Source organism: Capra hircus, chromosome 5 (assembly GCF_001704415.2).
Source record: "Capra hircus breed San Clemente chromosome 5, ASM170441v1, whole genome shotgun sequence".
In the NCBI taxonomy this organism is placed as follows: Eukaryota; Metazoa; Chordata; class Mammalia; order Artiodactyla; family Bovidae; genus Capra; species Capra hircus.
In genome coordinates, this window is record NC_030812.1 from 11,807,103 (window position 1) to 11,825,653 (window position 18,551).

The 18,551-nt window shown below is 38.4% G+C and overlaps 1 protein-coding gene across 2 annotated transcripts in view; it reads left to right on the plus strand.

The window, feature by feature from the left end:
- METTL25 (methyltransferase like 25) overlaps positions 1–17,668 on the plus strand; it is a 130,511-nt gene extending 112,843 nt beyond the window's left edge. Inside the window, exons 13-14 of one of the 2 annotated variants that reach the window (XR_001295652.2) lie at positions 13,240–14,274; positions 17,162–17,668. The gene's annotated coding sequence lies outside the window, so the exon portion shown is untranslated. Of the gene's footprint in view, positions 1–13,239; positions 14,377–17,161 lie in introns of those variants that run through there. The other variant, XM_013963711.2, reaches the window with a different exon arrangement.

Consider the following 18,551-nt stretch of genomic DNA (forward strand, 5'->3'; position numbering starts at 1 on the left):
CCCACTGAACTGTATGTAGACCCTCATCTCATAAAAACTGCCATTTGAGAGCTCATTTACAAGTTGAACTAAAGAACGGTGCATTGGCAAGAGTACCAGTTCTGACAGTTACTATCTGGGAGAGTTAAAGCAAAACTTTTACTATCTCAGAGCCTCATTTGTAAAGTGGGGGTTTATTTAATATTCACTTTATTAACATTTATTGAATGCCTGTCTTCCCAGATGTCTCAGTGGTAAAGAATGCACCTGCCAATGCTGCCAGACATGGGTTCGATCCCTGGGTCAGGAAGATTCCCCTGAAGCAGGAAATGGTGACCCACTCCAGTATTCTTGCCTGGGCAATCCCATGGACAGAGGAGCCTGGCGGGCTACAGTTTATGGGATCACAAAGAGCTGGACACAACTGAGCATGCATGTCTGCATAACTGAGTGCCTGCCATGTGTCAGGTGTATGTAGGCACTGGCAGTAAGGAGACAAACAAGGAATGTCTCTGTCCTCAAAGCATTCAGTGAGGAAGACAATGAAATTACTAATTACAGTCATTAATACTGTAATTACTGGACACGGCTGAGAGGATCATGGCATAGGATTCTTTAGGGCATCTTTAGATCAATACACTTGGGGGCAAGAGAGAATCAGTAATGTTAGTACCATAGTTTGGATTCATATAAATTAAGTTGTGTCCTTGCCTAAGTCACTTAACTATTCGGTGTACTTCAATTTTCTCATCTGCAGAAATAATGTAAGAATAGAATTTACTCCAAGTATGTTATGAGGGTTAAAGGAACAAGTATGTGTCACTGAACTCCCTCAAAACATCTCCAGGCACCCTGTTTATCAAGCAAAATAAAGTTTATTAGAATTCTCTGCAGTAAGAGGAAACTCCTCCTGGACAGTCTCTGAAGGGGAAGTCAAGGGGGAGGATATTTGTAGGATTTCAAAGTCTGGGCTCAAGTAGTTTAAGGTAGCTTTTTTAAGGTGGAGAACAGACAGGGATTTGGGAAAGTTCCTGACCTGATACAAATTTTATCGTTAATATCTATAGCAGGGTGAGGATCTCAAAGCATGTCTTGATGATAAGTCAACTATTGCTTGATAAGTTAACTCTTTGCCAAGGTGAACAGATTGTTTATCTGAGATAAATTAACATATGGGAATTTCCTGAAACAAACAATGAAGTTATTTATTGGTTTATGGTCTTCCTTGGGCAAAGTTTTCTTGTCACAAATAAATCGTGTTGACACAGGTGGTCTCAGTTCTTAGACTCCATAGCTCTGTCAGATTAGTGCAGATGGTTGCAGTTCTCCTCGTAAAGTACTTAATTCCTGGCACATAATGCATAACATAAAAGCAATAGTTGTGGTTTTTAAATGTCCTAGAGGGAGACAAATGGAAGCTTACCCGTCTTTATAACAGTGATTTGTGTAGGGAAAAAAAAAGTGTTCGTAGGGGAAAAACAGTGATTGTATCTATAGGTATAAATGCCTAGAGTTATACAAAAGGCTTTCTATACCACATAAGTCTGATTGTTCTTTAATTTGTGTTTCTTGCTACTGTACATAATAATGATAATTACTATTATTATTACCCTTTTTAACATGCATAGTTATTCCAAAGTCTTTGCATGAGTCATGTGGTTTCATTTTTACCAAGGTGGCTAAGAGCTAAATTGAACGTATTTTTTAAAACTTGTTTTTATTTTTTTTTAATTGAAGTATAGTTGGTTTATATGTTATATGCTACAGGTATACAACATAGTGATTAATAATTTTTAGATGTTATACTCCATTTATAGTTGTTATAAAGTATTGCCTATATTTTTCTGCTATGCCAATCTGATCTCATCACTTCATGGCAAACAGAAGAGGAAAAGTGGATTCAGTGACACATTTTATTTTCTTGGGCTCTAAAATCTCTGCAGGCAACTGCAGCCACAAATTAAAAGATGCTTGTTCATTGTTAGGAAAGCTATGACAAACCTAGACAGCATATTAAAAAGCAGTGACATCACTTTGCCAACAAAGGTCCGTATAATCCAAGCTATTGTTTTTTCAGTAGTCATGTCCGAATGTGAGAATTGGACCACAAAGAAACCTGAACACCGAAGAATTGATGCTTTCGCATTGTGGTGCTGGAGAAGACTCTTGAGAGTCCCTTGGAATGCAAGAAGATCAAACCAGTCAATCCTAAAGGAAGTTAACCCTGAATATTCATTGGAAGGACTGATCCTGAAGCTGAAGCTCCAATACTTTGGCCACCTGATGTGCACAGCCATCTCGTTGGAAAAGACCCTGATGCTGGGAAAGATTGAAGGCAAAAGGAGAAGGTGTCAGGAGAGGAGGAGATGGTTAGATAGCATCACCAACATATATGTGTGTGTGTGTCTGTGTGTATATATATGTACATACTTATGTTCATATATATAATATTTCTACATGCTTCATTTTTCCTTCTAATTTTATTGAGATATAGTTGATATCCAGTACTGTTTAAGGTATACAGCATAATGATTTTCCTTAAATTCATGAAATGTTTAACACATTATTTAGTGAACATCTGTCATTTCATATAAACACTAAATTAAGGAAATAGAAAAAAATGTTTTCCTTGTGATAAAAATCTTTCAGGATTTACTCTCTTAAAAACTTTCATATATAACATGCAGCAATGTTAACTGTATTTAAGTTGTGTACTATATTCCCTAGTACAATACTTACTTATCTTATAACTGAGAATTTGTACCTTTTGACTGCCTTCATTCAGTTCCCCCTGCCTTCCCTTGTAACCACAAATCTACTCTCTTTTTCTATGAGTTGTTTGCTTTTAAAGTGTAATTTGTCTACAATTAACACTATGTCAGTACCTGTTACACAGCATAGTGATTTGATATTTCTGTACCAGTCAAGATAATCACCACAATAACTCCAGTTACAATCTGTCACCATTCAAAGATATCACATAGTTATTTTTTAAATTTAATTTGAAGTGTAGTTGATTTACAATGTTGTATTAATTTTTACTGTACAGCAAAGTGATTGTCATATATATGTCCTATATGAATATACATACACACGCATATATGGGCTTCCCTGGTGGCTCAGCTGGTAAAGAATCCGCCTGCAATGCAGGAGACCTGGGTTTGATCAGTGTGTTGGGAGGATCCCCTGGAGAAGGGAAAGGCTACCCACTCCAGTATTCTGGCCTGGAGAATTCCATGAACTCTATAGTCCATGAGTTTGCAAAGAGTTGGACATGACTGAGCGACTTTCACTTCCCTTCATGTATGTATGTGTGTCTGTGTGTGTGTGTGTGTGTATATATATATATAAAATATGGGTGGTGGTGGTGTATGTGCTCAGTCATGTCCCAGTCTTTGCAGCACCATGGACTGGAGCCCACCAGGCTCTTCTATCCATGGAATTTTCCAGGCAGAATACTAGAGCAGGTTACCATTTCCTGCTCCGGGGGATCTTCCCAACCGAGGGATCAAACCCACGTCTCCTGGATTGGCAGGTGGGTTCTTTACCACTAGCACCATCTGGGAAGCCCAGACACACATGCATTCCTTTTTATATTCTTTTACGTTTGTGGTTTGTCACAGGATATTGAACATGGTTCCCTGTGCTGTACGCTAGGACCTTATGGTTTATCCATTCTACATACAATCATTTGCATCTACTAACCTCAAATTCCCAGTTCATCCCACCTCCCCACCCCTCACTGTACATTTCATAACCATGACTCATTTGTTTTGCAGTTGGAATTTTCTGCTTCTTAATCTCCCTCACCTATCCTCCCCCTCGCTAACCTGCTCCCCTCTGGCAGTCGTCTGTTTGTTGTCTGTAGCTGTGAGTCTATTTCCGTTTAGTTATGTTTGTTCATTTGTTTTGATATTTAGACTCCAAATATAAGTGAAATCATTAGCATTTGTCTTACTCTGTCTGACTTATTTCACCTAGCATAATACCTGCCAAGTCTATCCATGTTGTTGCAAGTGGCAAAATTTCACTCCTTTTTTAGCTAGGTAATATTCCTGTGTGTGTGTGTGTGTGTGTGAGTGCGTGTGTGCATGCATGTGTGTGTGAGTGCGTGTGTGCGTGTGTGTGCATGTGTGTGCGTGTGCGTGTGTGTGTGTGTGAGTGAGGATGCATGTGCGTGTGTGTGCGTGTGTGTGTGCGTGTGCGTGTGTGCGTGTGCGTGTGCGTGCGTGTGTGTGTGTGTGTGTGTGTGTGTCACATCTTCTGTTTCCATTCACCTATTGACAAGCCCTTAGGTTGCTTTCATATCTTGGCTATTGGCAGTAATGCTGCAGTGAACACACGAGTGTATATGTCTTTTTAAATTAGTGTTTTTGTTTTCTTCAGATAAATACCCAAGAGTGGAATTGCTATATCATATAGAAGTTACATTTTTAATTTCTAAGGAGCATTCATCTATTTTCCATAGTGGCTGCGCCAGTTTATATCTCCACCAAAGTGCACAAGAGTTCCCCTTTCACCACATCCTTACCAACATTTGTTATTTATGTTCTTTTTGATGATAGTCGTTTCTGACAGGTGGGAGGTCGTACCTCATTGTGGTTCTCTTTGCATTTCTCTGATGATTGGTGATATTGATCTTCATCTTTTCGTGTTCCTTTTGACTATCTGTATGTCTTTGGAAAAACGTCTATTCAGATGCTCTGCCCACTTTTGATTGGGTTGTTTGGGAAGGGTTTTGATGTTGTTATATGAATTCTTTGTATATTTTTCAATATTAACCCCTTATTGGATATATCATATGCAGATATCTTTTCCCATTCAGTAGGTGACCTTTCCATTTTGTTGATAGTTTCCTTTGCTCTGAAAAAACCTTTCCATTTGACGTAGAGCCATTCATTTATTTTTGTTTCCTTTACCTAAGGAGATATATCTAAGAAATACTACTAAGATCAGTGTTAAAGAGCTTTCTTCCTTTGTTTTCTTCTAGAATTTTTATGGCTACAGGTCTTACATTTAAGTTTTTAATCTATTTTGAATTTATTTTTGTACATGGTTTGAGAGAGTAGTCCACTTGAATTCTGTAACTGTCCAATTTTCCCAGCACCATTTATTGAAGAGTCTGTCTTTTCCTCATTGTATATTCTTGCCTCCTTTGTTGAAGATTAATTATCCATTTAAGTGTGGGTTCATCTCTGGATTCTGTTCTATTCCATTGAGCTATGTGTCAGTTTTTGTGCCAGTACCGTATTGTTTTGATTACCGTACCTTTGTAATACTTGGAATTAGGAAGGATGATGCCTCCAGCTCTGTTCTTTCTCAGGACTCTTTTGGCTATTCAGGGATTTTTGTTTTTTCATACAAATTTTACAATTGTATTTTCTAATTCTGTGAAAAATGCCACTGATATTTTGATAAAGTTCCATATGCTTTATTTCTTCATTCATTCATTCATTGTATCTTTGGCTGCATCTGGTCTTCGTTGCTTTGTGTGGGCTTTCTCTAGTTGTGGCATGTGGGAGCTGCTCTCCAGTTGCAGTGCGTGGGGCTTCTCATTGCGGTGGCTTCTCCTGTTGTGAAGCACAGGCTTTAGGTGTGCAGGCTCAGTAGTTGCAGTTCGTAGGCCCTGGAGCTCACTGGCTTCAGTAGCTGTGGCATGAGGGCTCAGTAGTTGTGGCTCATGGGCTTAGTTGCTCCACAGCATGTGAAATCTATTCCAGAAAGAGGGATCAAACCCATGTCCCCTCCAAGCAGAGTCTTAAACCCTATGCTACGAGGGAAGTCCTCCTGTATGCTTTAAATTTAAGAAGTATACCTTTAAATAACTTTGGAGTCAAAGAAGAAAGTGGAAATGAGAAAATATCTTGAATAATAATGAAAATAATTGAATTAGAATGAAAAAATTACATTTTTGATTACACATAATTGTAACTTTTATTACAAATTACATGTCAAAATTTATGAGATAGTTAAACCATGATATAAGGAAACATTAGTTGTGAATACATATTAGAAAACAAAAGACCAAAAATCAAAAGATTAGTGGAAGGAAAAACACAGAGAGATAATTAACACTTCCAAAGTTGGTTTTTAGATTTTAAAAAAAACTGTCACAACTCTGGTAAGAGTAATCATTTAAAAAAAATAATAAAACATAGGAATATAAAAGGGGACATCACTATAGATCTCACAGAAATTAAAAAGGTAGTAAGAATAATATGAACTGCTTTATGCCAATACCTTTGAACATTTATATAAAATGGAAATTTTTCTCAAAGAAATGCAATATGCTAAAACTGCCTCAAGAAGAAAAATAAAACATGAATAATCATATAACTGTTATATTGAATCTGCAGTTAATCCTCTATTAATTCCCTATATCTCAACAAAAGTACTTTGTGGATATTAAATATAATTGTTATCCACTGTCTTGTTGGTTTACAAGTAAAGGTTGAGGAGAAAGATTTCAAAGCTATTAATAGTTCCTAAATTCAGGAGTTTATAATCTAGTCATTGAAACACATATGTGAGGCATATGGGAGAGTGAAGAGTTAGATAATGACATAGCGGAGGAGACAAAGGAAGTGTCCACATAAACACCCAGTGCTTTACCATGAACTGTGTCCTAGACTGCTGACTTCTGTCCCATTCTTCCCCTTAGCTATAGTTTCCTTTAGGTTGTTTATAAATGTGGTCAGTAGAATGGTTTGTTTTCATGGAGGAAAGGACTGTTTAAGAAATAATCTGCTGTGTGAAATATGTGCTCTGGTTAACCTGTGACCAAAGGAACTGAAAGTCTCCAAACCTCCCTGATGATTTTTCTTGGCCAGTGATACTACTGGCTACATGTATGGGAATTTATTAGTTGATGTATTTATCTCAGTGGATTGCCTCGTTAAGATTGCAGGTGTTCTGTCAATGAAAGACTTTTTTTTTTTAATTGTACTGTTTTTGTTAGAATTTTCCAATGCACAATCCAGAATAAGAAAGTTAACACGTTTCAACACAGAAGAAAGTAGCATGTATTTAAACCTTACGGGAGGAAAAGCTTTTAACTTCTACTCAGACAGTTATGATTGAACATGTTGGATTTTAGAAAAATAGAGATGGTGTGCAAGCTCCAACCTAAAATTCAACACATTGCTTTCTATTTAATCAGCATGGGATTTGGTGTGCATCAGCTGATCATTGAACTAAATGCACACATATTCTGAGTGAACTGCCTTCTCAGGAAAGAATCCAGTCTTCTAATACCGCTACAACTCTTTCAAGAAAAAGAGTTAATGGTGGTTTTGCATTGAGCAAAATATACTCCAATAATGTGTTTCAAGGGAAAGATAAAACAGTTCCAGATCCATTTGATTATAACAACAGACATCTCTGGTGCTCTGGTGACTTCAGACCATTTCCAATTTTAGTAGACAATATAACTGTGCAGGTAAACCTCTGTGAATAAATGCATAAGGGACAGATTTTTAAATCATAAAGAAAAAATGTTAGTGCTGTATTTCCACTCTAATTCAAAAAGACAGAAACTAAAATTGAAGGCCAAAGAGGGTTCATTTTTAATGTATAGGATGTTGGCCATCTTTCTAGTATATAAACAATGCCTTTCAAGGCTCTACATTTACATTCACGTTACCAGCTTATACAACATTTGGGAAGTCATTCCTTCACAGCAGGTTGTACTGTACTGAGGAATGATATTTAGTAGCTTTGAGGGTCGACATTAACAGTGTAAGAACTGAAAACTTTTGCAAGGTAAATGGTTTTCTTGGATAACTTTTCTCATGTTAACAGCAAATAGTTATTGCTCTTGAAAATAAACAAATTTGAATTTTTTAAATATGCTTCATATTTTAGATCTCCAGCGCAGTTTTAATATCCACTTTTGTTAATGATATTACTGGTAATGTGTTTTCATTCTAATAAATTGGTTGCAGATGCTCAGAGAAGAAAGGATTTCATTAAAATTGCAGCTGTTAATAGGATACCTCCTACCTTTAAGATTAATGAAACAATAGTAAATTCAACCAAAATCTCCTTACTGGTCTATTATGAAAATTAAAACTTTATATCTCTTGGAGTTTTGTTTAGTTAAGGAAATAAAGCAATGTTACAGAGCTTCTGAAGGTCATAGTAGCCTAGTGGAATTACATCAAGCATACATTTATGTCAGAGAAGCAATGGCACCCCACTCCAGTACTCTTGCCTGGAAAATCCCATGGATGGAGGAGCCTGGTTGGCTGCAGTCCATGGGGTTGCTAAGAGTCAGACACGACTGAGAGACTTCACTTTCACTTTTCACTTTCATGCACTGGAGAGGGAAATGGCAACCCACTCCAGTGTTCTTGCCTGGAGAATCCCAGGGATGGGGGAGCCTGGTGGGCTGGCGTCTATGGGGTCGCACAGAGTCGGACACGACTGAAGTGACTTAGCAGCAGTAGCAGCAGCAGCAGCATACATTTATGTCCTGATTTTTAGATTCTAAACTGTCTACAAGATGCAAATGCATGAGAAGGAAAGTATAGCAGTTTGTGGAGGCTAAAATAGAAATGCCATCTTGGAAAAATAAGAAACAGACAATCAAATCTAATTTTTCCAAAAACAGTGTATGTGTCTCTGATCAAATAAGATATATATAAGTTCACCAAAAGTTTGTTGTTGTTTAGTTAATAAGTCGTAAAAAAAAATTAACTCTCTTGTGACCCCATGGACTGTTGCCCACCAGGCTCCTTTGTCCGAGGGATTTTCCAAGCAATAATACTGGAGCAGGTTGCCATTTCCTTCTCCAGGCGATCTTCCTGACCCAGGGATTGAACCTCCGTCTCCTGCCTTGGCAGACAGATTCTTTACCACTGAGCCATCTGGGAAGCAACACTTTATTGAACATCTACAACTGGATGTTCTGACACTGAACCACAATTCTCAGGGCAATAAACTAATTCAGTGTGCATTGGGGATACAGATTGTTAGTATCAAAGCAGTAGTCTGTGCCCAGAGTGCAAGCAGTAATACTTCAGAATAGTTCAGCCATTCTTCTTTCACTCTAGGGACTTAATTGCTATCTTAAATGCATAATGATTTCAGTGCTTTATATCTACTTACAAACTTCCTTTTTGTTCTTTCCTTTTGTCTAGCTTTGTGGTCTCCAGACTTTGGTGGAGCCAAAGAATTAAGATATATACTGCTATATATTCAAAAGTAAATAAATCACCATGTAAATTTCCCATAGAAATATATTCTTAACACATTTAAGAGATATGTCAGCTGTTAGTTGGTTTTAAAAAGAAAAGATTCAATGATAATCCCACTGACATTCCAAATAATATATTTTGTTTTTACTACTTTGTATAATAGATTCATACTTAACTTTTATTATCTCATAAGTATATGAAAGTTAAAATCAGAACTTTGCAATTTAAAGTTAAAACTTATAGCCAAGGCCACTTTTGAAAGAATTGAACACCAGTGATAGTGGTTAGTTTTAACTTGCCTAGGAAGATCAATGAATACCAAGAAACTTCCTGCCCATGGTATTCATTTTAATTGAGAAATAAATCTCAAGATATTTACTAACAATAGACCTAAAGTAATTGCTAATTATTTAATACCAACTACTTTGACATTTTACATATTGTGTATACAAGGGCCACCCCAAAAGAATCAGAGTGGGGATTTTATAAAGAGGCCTGTACATGAAATTTGAAAATTCCAAAGAAAATTTCAAAAACAACTAACCAAATAGATGACTGACTGCATAGAATAATGTTAGAGCAGCAACATTCCAAACAGCTTGTGGGCATATAGCAATGCTTAAAACTTCAACATGTGTGTTAAAGAGTGTATTTCTTGGTTACCAATACTGATCTTTCTGGACATCAGAGTGATAAATTAAAATTGTAAGAAAATATTCCAATACATAACACTTCTTACATTGAAGTTCACATGAATGGCATGCTTACATGTCCAAAGATTAGCTTCCAGCCATAGAAATAATATGGGAAGCAAAGACTAAGCCAGAAATTCCCTGCATCACATTTTTTTTTTCCTTGAAATAAGCTGAGCTTAAGAGTCCTATTACTCAGAAATGGACTCTGCAGACCACCAGCATCAGCGTCACCTGGGAACTTGTTAAAAATGCAGAATCTGAGTCCCTACCCCAAACCTACTCAATCAGAATTGGTATTTTTAAGGAGATCCTGAAGTGCTTAACATTTTAGAAGACACATTCTTTAAGGCTCCTCTGAGATACTTTTATGCCCAAGAACACACAAGACATCGCCAGGCCCCATAGTGTCTGCTGCATTTCAAGGTTAGAGAGTGTGCAGATCCCCAGGGGACTCACTCACAGATCTGCCCTAAGTGGACCACATTTTGACTCATGCACAAGAGGTCTATATCTAAGAAAGAATACCTACCAAAGAATAAATACAAAGGAGACCAGAATTTCACAGATCCCTTCTGAGTGCAGCTGACTTTTAACAGACATTACCCCAACAAGACTTGTTAATAAATTTTGGGATTGAATTGTGGAGTATTTTGCAGCCATTTTTCAACTGACTATGGCTGTCTTTTTAATATAATGTCAAAGATTTAATTTGAAAGTAAAATTTAAAAATGTGAAAATGTTCTGTGTTATCTGTATATCTACCATAAAACTCTAACTTATATACATATAGCTTAGGAACAACTCTTCAGAAGTCCTTCATATCTTTTGATAGACTCTCCACATTGTATACTGTGCTTTTCCTGTTTAGCTCTGATGTGATCTTTCACCCATGTGATCTTTTCTGGAAATAAAATTAGCAAGCCAGTAAGCATTGGAATTTGCACAGAATTTATTTAAAAAGTCAAGATACAGTGAGTCTTTTGAGGCAAACAAATCAGGTTCCTGAGCTAAAGCTCAAATTGCTCTAACATACAAGCTATCATTTGTACAAATCCCTGAGAAATAATTGAAGAACTTGGCTCTCAAATAATATGGTCATGCCATTTAGAACTTTTTACTTTCTTTTTGTTTTTAAAAAAAAATGAAGAAAATATAGTTAAATTACTTATATTCCCACCACCAAGTAGTTATTTTTATTCAGTTCAAATATATTTATTGTTTACATTTGCCTTAACAGTCAACATGCCATTTATATTCTGCCTCTTTTACTTAACATTATGTAACAAATGTTTCCCCATGATTCTACACTGCCTTCATCATGATTATTTTTAATGACCTGACACCATCCTAATGACATTTACTCTATTTACCCATTATTTTATTATTAGACTTCCAGCCAACCTCTTGCTATTGTGCCTAAGACTACTGCAAATGCCTTTGAACACATAACATTATTCTTTTCTTCAGTCATTTACGTTCTATGAATATATTCTCAGAAGGAAAATTGCTAATTTAAGGTTAATAATACTATTAAATGCATTATATACATTAACTATTTAGGAATTTTGCTTTTTCTTGAGCCAGGGATGAATTTCCCTTTTTTAAACAAATATATGGGACATTTGGATTTAGTTCTTTTCATAAAAGTTGCCAGCTTAGGAAATCATTGATGATTAAACATAGAATCCACAGACAGTTTCGTAACAATGAATTGCAAACCTTGAATAGGATCCTGCCTCCATATATATATACATCAAATCAAGGAAACATAGGCAAGCAATATCCTAGTGACTAGACAGAAACCAATGCAGATAACTGAAGTCTACATAAGTGGGCCAATAAATTAAACTCAAATATACCCTCCAAAAATGCACAAATGACCAGTCACCAAATACAAAGAGCTTTTCTATATCCCTTATTTGATTATTTTTTAAAAATAACCTACAATTAATTCTTTCCTGCAAATCCTGTTTTTCTCCACCCAAAGTATCCACCTCGTCTAGTAAATGCTAAAAGCATATAGTTTAACTGGAATTATGAACAGACAGAGAAGGCCAATTTAAACAGATGTCATAATAAAAAAAAATTTTACCCCACTTACATGTATTAGTTAATAGATGTCAAAATGGCCAATTTGACAGAAAGAGAAGAAGGAGCCACTTCAGTTACAGATTTCATGAAATCTGCTCCCCCCCCACAATAGTTCCTCTTATATGCAGTCCAAAGGTGTTGCATAAGCCCCTTCCTGGCAAGCAGGGATACATCATCAATTTCTTTGACAGTTCTGAAAGTCTACTATTCAAATTGCTCTTTCACCATCGCAGTCTCCATGGAAAGCTCCAATATGTTAACATAATTCCAGATTCACTATTCTCAAATGTGCTGGCATCTGAGAGCTCTCTCTGAAGGAGTCTTCTTGAATGGCCAGATCTGTTTTAAAAATTTTAGAGGTCACTCCAACTTTATGTTTCTCTTATACACATACATACCATTAAACAGAGTGTCCTTGGCAACTACTCAAATTTTAAAAGGTTTTTTAAACTCCAAATGACATGATGGATTATAATAATAATGCCAACTAAATATTTATTGAGTGCCTACTCTGTGCTTGGTGCTGTTCTAAGCATTTTATATTTATTAACTTAGTTAATCCTTATAACAATCCTAAGAGGAAGGGACTATATTATTTCTGTTACTTTACTGAAGGGAAAATTGAAATTAAGAGAGGTCAAGCAACTTGCTCCAAGTAAGAGGAAGCATGAGAATGGGTAAAATCAATGTTCAAATCCAGGCATCTGGCTTCAGGGTCCAACTGTTTAACCACTACAGGTAATGTCTTACCTCTAAGGGTCTTGATTGTTTCAGGGTCTTCTGTGTTGGTCTTCTTAATTTTTTCAGCTTCCTATTGAGAAAATCAAGATATTGGTGGGTGTATAACCCTAAAAACCTCAAGTAATTGATTCTTTCCTGGTTGTCCTACCTCTAAAGGGTAGGTCTCATAATCTACCAATCAGACAGAACAGTTTTTGCAAATGGCCAGAAAAATATTTGTTTTGTTTTTTTCTTAGACACCTAAAAAAGGTTTCATTATTAAAAGGAAAAGGCTCAGATGGTAAAGAATCTGCCTGTGGTGTAGGAGAACCAGATTCAGTCCCTGGGTCAGGAAGATCCCCTGAGAAGGGAATAGCAACCCACTCTAGTATTCTTGCCTGGACAGAGAAATCTGATGAGTTTCAGTCCATAGGGTTGCCGAGTCAGACACGACTGAGCAACTAACACTTTAATGCTTTCAAAATCATACGTAAAGTGATCTTGAACTTTATGCCCAAAATAATAATATTTTCTTTATTTTTTTTTATATTGGAAAGTTAAAGCTGAAAGTTCAAGTCATTTTTTCCAAAAATAACTAAACCTGGGAACTGCTAAAACTCAAATGACAATTATGGACAATATTTAGAGAAAGCCACTCCATGACAAGTCTGGAACAAGACAGACAAGAACATTCTCAACATCTGTCTTCTGACTAATCTGTTATTGCTACTTTGTAACAGAGACTACTTTCAGCCCTCTTTAATTATCCTGACTTCTAGATTTTAAAAGAAGAACAGTCATTGAATGTCTCTAGCTTTTTTACAACCTCCATTTCAAAACTGTATACCTTGTGTTTTTAAATCCTCGCTACAACCTTGCACTACAAGCCCAAGTCCTGTAAGAAGCTCCTAAGAACTCTTCTCTTACTGAGACAACCCACGATTCTCCTGGAGTGCTTCTCTGCTGGCTTTAGTAGAGAGAGAAATCTAACTTGGATGGCAGTTTTGTGCTTAATCTTCTCAGCTGATGAGCTATAAAAGTTTCTAGATTGTCTTAGTGCAGGTTGGTGCTAAAGTACACTGAAGAGCAGTATCAGGGAGAAAATAAATTCTATTTCAGATATGTTACGTGTAGGATGCTTCTGAGAAATTCAAGTAATACGAAAGAAGCACTGGTTCAAAAGGGTTTGTAGAACAAAGGGGGAGCCTGGATGCAAATTTCAAAGTTATCAAGAGAGAGATGGAAATTAAAGCTGGAACATGTGTGAGATCACTCAGTACTAAAAGCATAAGAAGAGAATGAAGAAACTGAAACTCCAGTGTTAAGCTTCTGTAGAGAAGGCGGAACAGCAATGGGGGCTGAGAAAGCACATCCAAAGATAAAGCAGAAAACCAGGGGCAGATCACCACATGAGTCAAGGAAGAGGATATTTCACGGCCTATGGAGTAACCAATGGCTGAAAGTCATTTGAAAGATCAAGTAACAAGAGAATGGAAAACTTCTTCTTGGAGTCCATCCATCGTTGATACTTTTTGTGAGAGGTTTTTCAGAACTTTGATGAAAGCAGAAGTCAGAATGCGGAGAAGTATAAGGTAAGCTAAATGAAGAAAGAAGGATCTTTCAGTATGATAGTGCTGTAAATAGTGATTAAAAGAATTGGTTCTAGAGAGAGACTGACGGAGTTGAAATTGTTTCCATCACTAGCTGTGTGACCTTAATGAGGTTACTTACTTCTGCTTCACTTTCTCCATCTGTCAACTGGGGGAAAAACGGTAACTGACCACATGCAGTTGTGAGCAGGAAGAGATCAAGTAACAGAGATCCTTTTATATAGTAACATCTCAATAAGGACTAGCAACAAGTATTGCAAAAACATGAGAGTATGACTTCTTTAGGGACTTGAAATTTGATGAATGAGAACAGGGAGTATGGAGATAAGAACAGCCAGGTTGAAGGGGTCCCAAACATGGAAGCCTTGAGTGCTGTACATTTCCTCTCAAGACATAAAGGTTTACTGAGGGAATTTAGGGAGAGAGTGATGTGACTATAGGTCTATTTTAGAAAAGTCACTATGACTCTATAGCCTACAGGATAGATTAGAGTAGAATTCACTGAAGGCCAGGACAGCAGTTAGGAGCCCATTTCAAAAATCTAAATGAAAAGAGGCAATGCCTTGATTAAGGCAGAGGAAGTAGAAATGAAAAAAAGACTTACAGAGATAAAATTATTACGACTTGATTACTGGTTATATATTGTAAGTGAGAAGTCTAGGATACTCACCCTTCACCTCCCAACACGTTGCTGATGTGGGTGGCTAGCTGGATAGTACAGTAATTTACTGAGGAGGAGGAGTCTGTGAAGAAACAGAGGTCTAAGGGGTGCTTGGGAATTAATTAGGGGTTTCTTATTGTTCAATTTTGGATTTTCTGGGCTTGGGGAATACCCAGATATTAAAGATATCCCATATGCAAACTAGAACCCTTAGGAAAGTTACAACTCAAGATCCGTAAGTGGTTATTTAAGTTGTGAGTGTCCAAGTAGTTACTGAGGGGGAATATCTCGAGAGAGGAGTATTGAAAAAAATGTTACACAGAGATTTATCTAGGAAAATATTGGTTGACAGACAAATATTCAATCTTCTTGAAAATTTGGTGGAAGACCAATGATGGCAGCTGCCAGAGCCAGTTAACCTCCTCAAATGGGCTGCTTTAGTTCAAAAGCAGAGAATCAACGAGACTAAGAGTGGGCACCAGGGAGAAGGCTAACCCCTCTCTCCTCCATTCAGCCTCCCAGTGTCTCCTTGTGGTCCACCTGATGTCAGAAAATCAGCATCCTGCCCTGGAGAGGTTGACAAGTGGTTCCTTTAAAAGTAGCCAAGCTTCAGGAGGCATGTGTTAAATGAGAAACGTGATGGCATAGGGTCATTGGTTTTCTGTGAAGAAGGATTTCCAGACGCTCTTGATGGAAAGGACAGCAGCAATGGGAGAGTGAGTGAGAAGCAAGAAGAAGCCAGTAGGTTAGATGTCAGAGCATGAACAGGCAAGATGATGGGCACTGCAGCTACTTTGTCCATTTGGGAAGGATAACAAGGTGAAGGCAGGCAGTTCCGAGTTGTTGGTAACCCAAACAGGCCACGAGAGGCTTCTGTCTCCAGGCGTGATAATCACCTCATCCCAGGCAGTAGATATTGCACACTTAGCCCAAGTCACACCCTTTGCCTTGCCTTTTTGCCTGGTGAGCCCTGCTCACAGTTCACAACCCACCTGAAATGTTATCTTTTCAGGAAAAACCAGGACTCTGGTGGAGCATATACCAGAGAGTGAAAGGCTGTTTTTAAAACAGTGGAAAATGACTATACTAAAATGATAGCAGTAACAACAACATTGAGTCATGAGCTGGGGAGCCTGTGTTCTGTTCCTGGTTTTGCCACCATCTGTGTGACCCTGGACAAGTGACTTGACCTCTTCAGGCCTCAGTTCTCTCATTCATATGATGAGAGAGTGTATATAATGAGCGTCAGTGAGAGACATTATGTTATGTGAATAATGAGCGAATTCATATAATGAAAGCCAGTGAGTTCTGTGATACTTTATGAGTAGCCTGTGACACCATGGCCATTGCTGGGTGGAGAAGCAGCATGCATCCTGGCTGGGCTGCCCTAGCATGCTGTCAGGACTAGCAGAAACCCCTGCCAATGAATCAGCATCATGGAGCATCCCAGAGAAATCAGAAAGCAAGCCTATAGGCAGCCTCGCTTTCCTTGGTGAGTGCCCTCAACAGCAGAGCCTCTTTGCTCTTACAGGACTAGGATGGTTCCCTTACATTGGATTTTTTAGGGGATCCATTTAGAATATCTCAGAATCTGCAGCATCATTTGACTACCTGTTAACTCTTAGGGAAGTGATGAGAAGTAAAGAAGTGAAAGGGAAAGGACCTTGAAGAGTGGATTTAGTGTCCTTTGTCAGCCTTTTCCCTTTCCTGCAGCTTACCCACATCACTTCTTCTCTCCCTCCCACAGTATCATTTAAAGAGATCCCTTCTCCATTTTCTAAGGATAGTTCTGTTATCTGTGCTCATAGGTCGAAACCCACTGCTCTAGTACTGAACAAGGGCAAATACCTAAAGTAAGAAAGTATATGTTTGAGAAGTGAGGAAAAGGGCAACCATCGCTAGACTGTATGTCCTGGATCAACATCAGCCTCGTTCTTTTCCTTTGCATTAGAAAGTTTGAGGTAAGGATCCTGATGAAGGGGAAACCACAGTTCTACCCCTCCACTTCTGCCCCTCATTCACTGCCCACTCACTCCCTACCATGCCAGCAGCTGGCATCCACATCACCAGATCTGCAGGATACTTTCTTGTCTGTACAGGGTCTGCCATTGTTGAAGAATCCCTTCCATAAACTTACTTAAATTATAGATATCATTCAGCCCAACTAACCACATTCTTCTCTCCTCGCTCATATATCTCCTCTCAAAGGGATGAACACAGCCAGCCATGTTTTATACCGGAGACTCTTGGGACCATAGGTGATTGAAATGTGAGTACACACCTGGTCAATGTATCCTGGATCCTTGATGAGACCTGGCCCTACAAGAAGAGTTGAACCAGTCAGATTCTCCCTTTCTCGGGAATTTGAAATAGACAGCAATATGGGGTGAGAGTTGAAAGGTCCTGCTATATGAAGAGATTATAGAGGCAGTTGTTTGATCATGTGAGCCCAAAGTTATGAGGGTCAGAAATTATGAATGAGCCGAGAAAGAGGCCCTTAGAGAGAAAGAGAGAAAGCCAATACAAAGAGAGAACCAGAAAGGCCAAAAGATTCAGGGAGATGGAGAGAACGTATGACTTCCAAGCATTGCTTCCCAGAAGCCAAAAGAGACGCTTTGGCCTCCCACTGTCTGTTTTCTCTCCGCCCTCCGCGAACTCTTCTGTATTTGTCCTTTAACTGTTGTTGGTTTGTTTAGTTGCTAAGTTGTGTCCGACTCTTTACAACCCTATGGACTGTATCCTGCCAGGCTCCCCTGTGCATAGGATTTCCCAGGCAAGAATACTGGAGTGGGTTGCCATTTCCTCCTCCAGGGGATTTTCCTGACCCAGGGATTGACTCCACATCCACATTGGCAGGTGGATTCTTTACTGCTGAACCACCAGGGAAGCCCCCTTTAACTATTAGCCTTTTCCATTGAAGGTTCTACCCTTCGGCCTTTTTCAGTCCATGCAGGTGGCGCTAGTGGTAAAGAATCCCCCTGCTAGTGCAGGAGACATAAGAAACTCGAGTTCAATCCCTGGATTTGGAAGATCCCTTGAAGGAGGAAATGGCAACCCACTGCAGAATTCTTGTTTGAAGAATATGGGCAGAGGAGCCTGGCAGGCTATAGTCCATTGGACAGAGGAGCCTGGCAGTCTGAAGTCCATTGGATCACAAAGAGTCAGACACAACTGAAGTGACTTAGCACACACATACACTTTCCATGGGACGTGGTCTTGGCTTCCAAAAGCCTATACCTGATGGTGCTCACATCTGAATCTATTCTAGCTCTCTCTCTCTCTCTCTAATCTCTCCATTGAGCTCTAGACCTGTTTATCTGCCTTATGGACACTGCCATTCCCCATGGGCATTCCACCAGCACTTCAAAATCCACATGTCTAAAGTCAAACTTATGGTCATACCTACTCTTCCTCTAAAACTCCTTTTCAGTGAAAGAAACTTTCAGCAGAAAAATAAGTAACCTTAGACTTCTGCTCCTTAGATCCATTGGAACATTCAGTTGAGTCGCTCAGTCATGTCCGACTCTTTGCAACCCCATGAACCGCAGCACACCAGGCCTCCCTGTCCATCACCAACTGCCGGAGTCCACCCAAACCC